Here is a 9,574-nt window from a genome sequence, read left to right as displayed (position 1 = left end):
TTGCTACGTGAAACTGACTTGAGTTCTGCTGGGGTGGCAGTCTGTTCAGGAAACATTGGGTTTATCACACACCACCCACCCACTATGAGGATATCTGGTGTAGTGCAGATCGCCAACCCCAGGAGTTAGAGTCAGAGAGTCAAAGAGAGATACAGCACAGAAACAGCCCTTCGGCCCTCCAAGTCTGGGGCCACCAGTCACCTATTTACACTAATCCTATACTGATCCTATTTTTTATCCTCCCCCGCAGATCCTACCACTCACCTACGCACTTGGCGCAATTTACTAGTGGCCAACTAACCTATCAACCCTTTGAGATGTGGGAGGAAACCGGAGAACCAGAGGAATCCCACGCATGGGAGAACTCCCATACAGAGAGCATGCAAACTCCACACAGGCAGGCCCGAGGGCAAGATTGAACCAAGGTCTCTGGAGTTGTGAGGCAGTGGCTCTGCTAACTGCGCCACAGTGCCACCCTTGTAGCAGCTTCTGCAAGGTGTGAGGTGAGTTTACCGATCCAGTTTGGCTTCCAAAACTGGTTTAATTTTCATTTACTCTTGTAAAGAGGATGTGTAATTCTGCTAAGCTAAATGCACATGTAAATAAACAAATGTTCATAACGGTGAATGGAAAGCTAATCTTTCCAGGACATTGTCCTTAGAGCAACAGGATGTTAAGACTGAGGGGCAGGGAGGCCAGGTTGAAGGGGAGGCTGTGAGACCTGGATTCACTGATAGGCCGAACTGGTAGATTGTGTCCGTATCTCCTCTGCCACATTGCTTGTCTGTGTGGAGACAGTTGCAAATGTTTCACACAAATAGGAAGCATTTGTGATTGTGAAACACCAAGGATATGGCACAGTTTTTAAACATCCATTTAACCTGTGCTGTAGTCCTGAGTAAGTTGGTCAGGACAGTGTAGAAGGAAAAAGGAAACTTGCATTCAGTGTTCACAGCAAGATCCCACAACCAGCAAAATGATCATGACATGAAAATCAGCTTTCAGCGATATTGCTTGGGGGTAAATATTGAGAATTCTTCTGCTCTTCAAGTCAGTACAGAAACAGGCCCTTCGGCCCACCGAGTCCATGCTGACCATCTAGCATTCACAAACACCAGTCTTACCCTGCCCCATCCTCCTCAAGTTAGACTATTGTTTATTGATTACAGCTCCGCCTTCAATACTATAATGCCACGTAAACTCGTCACCAAACTCCGAGACCTGGGACTCAACACCTTCCTCTGCAACTGGGTCCTTGACTTTCTGACCAACAGACCGCAATCAGTGTGGATAGGCAGCGATACCTCCGGCACAATTATTCTCCACACTGGTTTCCCACAAGGCTGTGTCCTTAGCCCTCTACTTTACTCCCTATACACTCATGACTGTGTGGCCAGATTCTGCTCTAACTCCATCTACAAGTTTGCAGATGATACCCCCATAGTGGGCCGTATCTCAAATAACGATGAGACAGGGTACAGAAAGGAGATAGAGAGCTTAGTGACATGGTGTCATAACAACAACCTTTCCCTCAATGCAAACAAAACAAAAGAGCTGGTCATTGACTTCAGGAAAGGCCACAGTGTACATGCACCTGTCTACATCAACGGTGCTGAGGTCAAGAGGGTTGAGAGCTTCAAGTTCCTAGGAGTGAACATCACCAATAGCCTGTCTTGGTCAAATCACATAGACGCCACAGCCAAGAAAGCTCACCAGCGCCTCTACTTCCTCAGGAAGCTAAAGAAATTTGGTATGTTCCCTTTGACACTCACCAACTTTTATCAATGCACCATAGAAAGCATCCTATCTGGATGCATCACAGCTTGGTATGGCAACTGCTCTGTCCAGGACCGCAAGAAACTGCAGAGAGATGTGGACACAGCCCAGCGCGTCACGGAAACCAGCCTCCCCTCCTTGGACCCTTGTCTTTACCTCTCGCTACCTTGGTGAAGCAGCCAGCATAATCAAAGACCCCACCCACCCGGGTCATTCTCTCTTCTCTTCTCTCCCACCAGGCAGAAGATACAGGAGCCTGAGGGCACGTACCACCAGGCTTATGGACAGCTTCTATCCCACTGTGATAAGACTATGGAATGGTTCCCTTATATGATGAGATGGACTCTTGACCTCACAATCTACCTTGTTGTGACCTTGCACCTTATTGTCTACCTGCACTGCACTTCCTCTGTAGCTGTGACACTTTACTCTGTACTGTTATTGTTTTTACCTGTACTACATCAATGCACTCTGTACTAACTCAATGTAACTGCACTGTGTAATGAATTGACCAGTACGATTGGTATGCAAGACAAATTTTTCACTGTACCTCAGTACAAGTGACAATAATAAACCAAAACCAAAAAAAACCTATCAACACCCCCCAGATTCTACCATTCACCTACACACTAGAGGCAATTTACCTGTCAACCTGCATGCCTTTGGGATATGGGAGGAATCTGGAGCACCCAGAGGAAACCCACGTGGTCACAGAAAGAACGTGCAAACTCCACACATACAGCAGCAAAGGTCAGGATCGAACCTGGACCTCTGGAGCTGTGAGGTGACAACTCTAGTGGCTGTGGCACTGTTCCATCCTTTTTCAAATTAAATCCAGTTACAGCCACCTGAGCTGGGCTGGGCTGGCCAGAGGTTAATGTCTCTTCCAACAGTGCAGTTCTCCCTCTCAGAACCAGGGTCACGGTAACATTTTGAGCCTGAACCTCTTCGGGTGGACTTGATCCTGCACTCTGACCCAAGGACAGCTTCCAGCCGCTGATGGAAAGCTGAAGGTTTCTATTATTGTCCCTGGCCTGGGAATGATTGACAGGATGGTATAGAGGGAGCTTTACTCTGTAACTATCCCATTCTACTTTTTCCTTCTAACTTTTTTTTTCCCGGCCTTTATCTTAAATGTTGTCCTCTTCATCCAGGATACACTCCCAACAGTCACGTACTGTTCTTGTCCTGGGAATGTGTGATGGGACAGTGTAGAGTGAGCTTTACTCTGTATCTGACCTTTTTTTTAAGAAGTTTATTTTCATATTTACATTTACATATCTTTCATCAGAATATTTACATAATCCTCAAATTAAAACACAACCATCCTTGTCTAGGATGCTCATCAGCCCTTGCGGCACCCATTGGTCCTGGGAGCTTTCCATAGAGCCAATGGACACTGTGTGCTCCCTCTCTAGGGACACCCAGACATGGATGTATGCTTCAAAGAGGGGCAGGCAGTCAGCTCGGGCAGAACCCCTGATAGCCCACTGCAGGGACTTGTGAATGGCCACCTTGGCCAGGCTTAGGAGCAGACCAACGAGGAAGATCCCCCGACCGACTTGTCCCCCCTCCGCACTGGGTGCCCAAAGATAAACTAAGTGGGACTGAAGTGCCACTAGAACCTTGAGGACCAGCCCCTTCAAATACTCAAACGGGGGCTGCAACCTCTCACATTCCATTTATATATGGAACATGGACTCCACCAGTCTACAGAAATGGCAGGTGGCCTGGGAGTTTGTGAACCAACTTAAAAACCTGTTGCGTGGCACTACTCTGTGCAGCACTCTCCAAATCTAACCTGTGCTGTTCCTGGAGACACAAGAGACTGCTCGACCTGCTGAGTTCCTGGAACAGAGAACAGTACAGCACAGAACAGGCCCTTCGGCCCACAACGTTGTGCCGACATAGCTAATCCCTCCTACCTACAAAATGCCCAATATCCCTGCAATCATTTGTTGTTGTGATATTCCTACCCTGGGAGTGTTTGGTAGGACAGAGTAGAGGGAGCTTTACTCTGCATCTTACCACCCTTCTCCTGATCTGGTTGCTACTGACAGAAGAGAACTGGAGTGAAATCATGCTGTGCCTAGTTTGAAAAAACAAGTATTAAAATGGAAATAAAAAGACCTCTTCAGAGCATGGTTGATTTTGTCTGAGCAGTCCAGATGAAGGGTTTTGACCCGAAACATCGACTGTCCATTTCCCTCCATAGATGCTGCCTGACCCACTGAGTTCCTCCAGCTTTTTGGTGTGTTGCAGATTCCAGCATCTGCAGTCTCGTATGTCTCCATTTTGTCTTGTTTTGCTGCAATAAACCAGTACTACCACAGGAGGTCCCTGTGTGTCATAAACTCTGAGGGTGAGAACAAGCATCCATCACCTCACACGTGTTTGGCACCATGCCTCATAGACCCAGTGTGCGATAACACAGTGGTTAAGCACAGTGGATAATATCCAGAGGCCTGGTTTAAATGTAATCCTTGACCCACAGCAATGTGGACTATTAAATGGGCCATTAAATGTTCTATTAAGTGTTCTATTAAGTGGACTATTAAATGTTCTTGATAAACATCTGTCTATCCACTGGATCCCACATCCTGTGAAAGAAAAAAGAAAAATGCCGAATAGGACAGATAAATAGGATAAAGAAGGGAACATGTGCTTGGAGGTGGAGGATGGGGGGCAAGGTCCTAACTGAGTACTTTGTGTCGGTATTTACCAAGGAGAAGGACGTAGGGGATACTGAAATCAGTGTGAAGCCTGCTAATATGCTAGGGCATTTTGAGATTAAGGAAGAGGCAGTGTTGGGTCTTTTGAAGAACATTAAGGTGGATAACTCCACAAGGTGTGATAGGATATACCCCAGGTTATTGAGAGAGGCAAGAGTTGAGATTGCTGGGGCCTTGACCAACATCTTTGTGTCATCTCTAGCTACAGGCAAGGTCCCGGAGGACAGGCGAGTAGCTATAATGTTGTCCTGTTGTTTAAGAAGAGAAATAGGGATAATCCTGGTAACTACAGACCTGTGAGTCTCATGTCAATGGTAGGGAAGATATTAGAGAGGATTATTAGGGATAGGATTTATGAGAACTTGGAGAGCCACGGTTTAGTTAGGGACAGTCAGCATGGCTTTGTGCAGGGCAAGTCGTGTCTTACTAACTAGATTGGGTTTATTGAGGAGGTGACGAAGGTGATTGATGAGGATAGAGCTGTGAATGTTATCTACATGGATTTTAGTATGGCGTTTGACAAGGTCCCTCATGGGCAGCTAATCCACAAGATTCAGATGTATGGAATCCATGGTGACTTGGCCCTTTGGATTCAGAATTGGCTTGCCCATAGAAGAAAGTGGTTAATTGGACTTATTCTGGCTGGAGGCCCGTGACTAGTGGTGTTCTGCAGGGATCCGTACTGGGACCTTTGCTGTTTGTGATATACAGTATATAAGTGACTTGGATGAAAACGTGGATGGGTGGGTTAGTAAATTCACAGATGATACAAAGATTGGTGGCGTTGTGGACAGTGTAGAAGATTACCAAAGGATACAGCAGGATATAGATCAGTTGCAGATATGGAGAGAGAAATGGCAGATGAAGTTTAATCTGGCCACGTGTGAGGTGTTGCATTTTGGGAGATCAAATGTAAAGGGACAGTACACAGTTAATGGCAAGACCTTTAGCAGTGTTGTTGTTGTTGTTGTGACTGACCAAACTGAGCCACACGGAAGCTGTAACCGGGAGATAAAGAAGTCTTTATTCACACAGCAGATCTTCTGGAGAGAGAGTCTAAGAGAATTTCACTCTCCTGACACAATGTTTTATACTGTTTAAAACAAAGATAACAATAAACTATTAACTGCATGGCTATAATCATCTTCTAAACTTTAGCATTTTGAATATAGTCAGGTCACTTGGCAGGTAGCACATCCCAACTAGCAGAATCTCTTTGAATATTCAGTACTGGTGGCTGTTCCAAAAGCTTCTGAGCACAAACACCAGACACCCAAAATATATCCCTTTTGTTACAGTGTTGAGGGATGGCTTCCTGAATATTCTCCCTGAACTAGCCAGAATATTAAGTGACAAAACAGACCTGTCCTCAACTGTGCATTAAATGACAGGGATATGCCTTTAACAATGTGTTAATACAGGAGATGGCCAGTTAATGCCTTCCCTAATCTCATCCTGAAGTTTTCAATGATCACTAATTAACATGAAAATTCATCTATTGTTTTCCCTGCATAGTTTCAATGGGACAGAATCCACACCCAATGATTTGTTTCAATGGCCTTAAAGTATCAGTTAAATTGTGAACAGATTTTATTTCCTGAAGACTGGCTCTTATTTTAATTAATCCATAATTATGCTATCCATAATTATATAACTCCAGAATAATCCCTAACAGATGTACAGAGGGATCTTGGTGTCCAAATCCATAGCTCCCTGTATAAAACTCTGGTTAGGCTGCATCTGGAGTTTTGCATTCAATTCTGGTCACCCCATTACAGGAAGGATGTGAAGGCTTTGAAGAGGGTACAGAAGAGGTTTACCAGTATGATGCCTGGATTAGAGGGCACATGGTATGAGGAGAGGTTGCACAAACTTGGGTTGTTTTCTCTGGAGCGATGGAGGGGAGACCTGATAGAAGTTTATAAGTTTATAAGATTATGAGGGTAATACGAGGGGGCATGCATTTAAGGTGAGGGGCGTAAATTCAAAGGAGATGTGTTTTACACAGAGAGTGGCCTGGAGTGCACTGCCAGGGGTGGTGGTGGAGGCAGATACAATTAGAGGCGTTTAAGAGGCTCTTGGATAGGCACATTAATATGCAGAAAATGGAGGGATATGGACTTGTGTAGGCAAAAGGGACTAGTTTAGTTACACTTTTAATTACCGTTTAATTAGTTTGGTGCAACACCGTGGGCCAAAGGGCCTGTTCTTATCCTGTACTCTTCTATGTTCTAAATAAAAACTTCATTAAAGAGGTGTGTTTTAAGAAGATAAGAAATTGAAGCAGGGGTTGGTCATTCGGTTCCTCGTGTTTGTTCCAACATTTAATGACCTCAGTACTATTTTCCTGCACTAAACCAAAACAAAATTCAAAAGTCTATCAACCCCAGTCTTGGATATACTCGGCAAGTGAGGCCCAACAGCCCTCTTGCATATTGAATTCTAAAGATTCAATATCTTCTCATCTCTGTCCTCAATGGCTGAATCCTTATTTCAACACTGTGACCCCGGTTCTGGATACCTCAAGTCTGGGGATACCTTATCCCTGTATTAATCCTGCTAAACTGCTAATAATTGTACACTTCATTGAGATAACCTCTTATTCTTCCAAGTGTAGCGGCTAGCTACACACTATGAAATGAAGACACAGAGTCGCTGGATTCAAAATCAGAGGTCGAATGCAGACCCGGGGCGCAGTGCGCCTTTAATAGCTGAAAACTTCCTGTGCTGCAGTTCCCGCGCTGACGTCACACATGGGTCACCTGACCTTCCCGCTTGTGGGCTTTCCCAGCCCAACGCTGGGGAAGAAGGAGGGCCCCGCACCATCTTGGATCGGGGCCTCCGACGACGTCGCGATGTCGGGAACCGGTTCGAATGCCAGTGCGGTGAGTCGCTACACGAGCTTGATTCGCAAGTCATTGTCCTCATAGAACAAGCCGTCCATCACAAGCATCAGTCTGCACTCCTTCCATCACAAGTATAACCTTCCATTGGCAGGGAAATCAGACTGTACATAATATAACAGATATGGTTTCATTAGGGCCGATCTAATTGTGGTAAGACACCTTGAAATCCTTTTGTAGTAAAGGCGAACGAATTGTTTGCCTTCCTAACATCTTAATGAAGGAGACAGATGTGGAGAGGCGGAGAATGGGGGGAGGGAATTCCAGGGTTTGGGGATGAGACAGCAGAAGGATGAGTGTCAGTGCTCCGTGCAGTCAGTAATAGTGTTCAGTCTGGGGTGGCAAAATTCCCAGGACATTTTTCCGAGTGGAGAGGTGCAGCCTTGGGGGAGGGGTGAGGAGATGTGGAGGACAGTGAACTGTTCCTTGGGGATTAAACTTAGAGTTCCTTTGCAACATACCTCGTCATTGGTGGGTTAGGGAGGCAGATCAGATCCAGCTACCGTGTTGACATTATCCTGATCCCTGTCCTGTTTCCTCCACCCCACCCCTTATGTGTAACTGGATCAGGGCAGAGGGGCTAGATGGAAGAGAACACAGGTGGGGGAAGTGGGACTGAAGGGATTCCTCTATTGGGACTTGAACTGAACCCAATGGACTGAATGACCTCATTCTGTTTCGTAATAAGTCAGTTACATGTGGAAATCACTGCCAGTAAAGGGGTGTGGGAACAGTCAGGGCTTTCAATAGGAAGTAGATGGGCACAAGAGACGATAATTCACAGGGCTGGGGGGAAACAGGATGGTGGGGTTGCTGCAACAATTTGACCACATCATCATGACATCATCAGCCCAACAGCACCATTTCCAGAATTGTGCAGAGCGGTTTCAGTCAGGGACTTCACCTAAAGTTTAAAAGGCTGGTTTCTATCTTGCTGGAGGAACGATGCGCATGATCACCTCATAAACTGAGCTGTTCCAGAATCATTCACAGCAATGGCAATACCAGCATTTCGTGCTCGGCTATAATTTCCCCAGAACTGTGGAGGCAGTGAAGTGTCAACTCCATACGTGGGAGTCACACGCGGGTCAGACTCATATACATGGCAGAGTTACATCTCTGAAAGGCATTAGTGAACCTGATGGGTTTTTGCAACAATCCAGTAGTTTTGCGAGATCTACTTTAATTTCAGACTTAGTTACAAGAATTTAAATTTCCAATATGTGGTGGAGTGCTGTTGGTTACACTGACCCAGGTATATCAGCATTTTTAAACTAATCCCAGTTACACCAGCCTCTCTGCACTAACCCAGTTACACAGCTCTGGTAACACTGACTCAGTTAATCAGCCCCTCTACACAATGGTTAACACGAGGGGACATAACTTTAAGGTGATTGGAGGAATGTATAAGGGGGATGTCGGGGTAAGTTTTTTTACAAAGAGAGCGGTGGGTGTGTGGAACGCACTGCCGGCAGAGGTTGTGGAGGCAAATACATTAGGGATATTTAAGAGACTCTTAGATAGACACATGAATGATAGAAAAATAGGGGGCTATGTAGGAGGGAAGGGTTAGATAGATCTTAGAGCAGGATAAAATGTCGGCATAACATTGTGGGCCGAAGGGCCTGTACTGTGCTGTAATGTCCTATGTTCCATGTTCAAACCTGGATACAGCGGTCCCTCTACACTGACCCCAGTTACATTAGTCCCTTGACACTAACCCAGTTACACAGCCCCAGTACACAGATCCAATTGTGTATTGCTCCAATTAATCAGCCACTCTACACTAACAGTTACACCCCCACCCCCCAGCCCACTCTGACCCCACTTACACAGCCCCGCTACACAAACTCCATTAAGCACCCTCTCTACACTGACCCAGGTTACACAGCTCCTTTACACTGATCCAGTTACAGAACCTCTCTACACTCGTCCCAGTTATACATCCCCACTACACCAACCCAGTCACACAGCCCCTCTACACAAACTGGATTATACCAGCCCCTCTCTTCTGAGCCCCGTTACATCAGCCTTGTTAATATATAGTCACTGTTTTGAATTCCTTTGCGCTGTAAATCATTTAGCAGTCCACTGAGTAATAAATAGTCCATTGCTATTGACATAGAAGGAGCCCTGTTGTCTGCGCTGATAGATTGAACTCTT

General features: G+C 45.7%; 1 long non-coding RNA gene across 1 annotated transcript; it reads right to left on the bottom strand.

The window, feature by feature from the left end:
* Positions 1-7,168: 7,168 nt before the first annotated feature.
* Positions 7,169-8,002, bottom strand: LOC127585676 (uncharacterized). The gene is made up of 2 exons (XR_007958552.1): positions 7,873-8,002; positions 7,169-7,515 (listed from the first exon to the last, which is right to left on the bottom strand). It is a non-coding gene; the product is annotated as an uncharacterized LOC127585676 (long non-coding RNA).
* Positions 8,003-9,574: the final 1,572 nt, after the last annotated feature.

Source organism: Pristis pectinata, chromosome 33 (assembly GCF_009764475.1).
Source record: "Pristis pectinata isolate sPriPec2 chromosome 33, sPriPec2.1.pri, whole genome shotgun sequence".
NCBI lineage: Eukaryota > Metazoa > Chordata > Chondrichthyes > Rhinopristiformes > Pristidae > Pristis > Pristis pectinata.
Note: the sequence above shows the minus strand (reverse complement) of the source record. Positions and strands in the feature narration are given on the sequence as shown.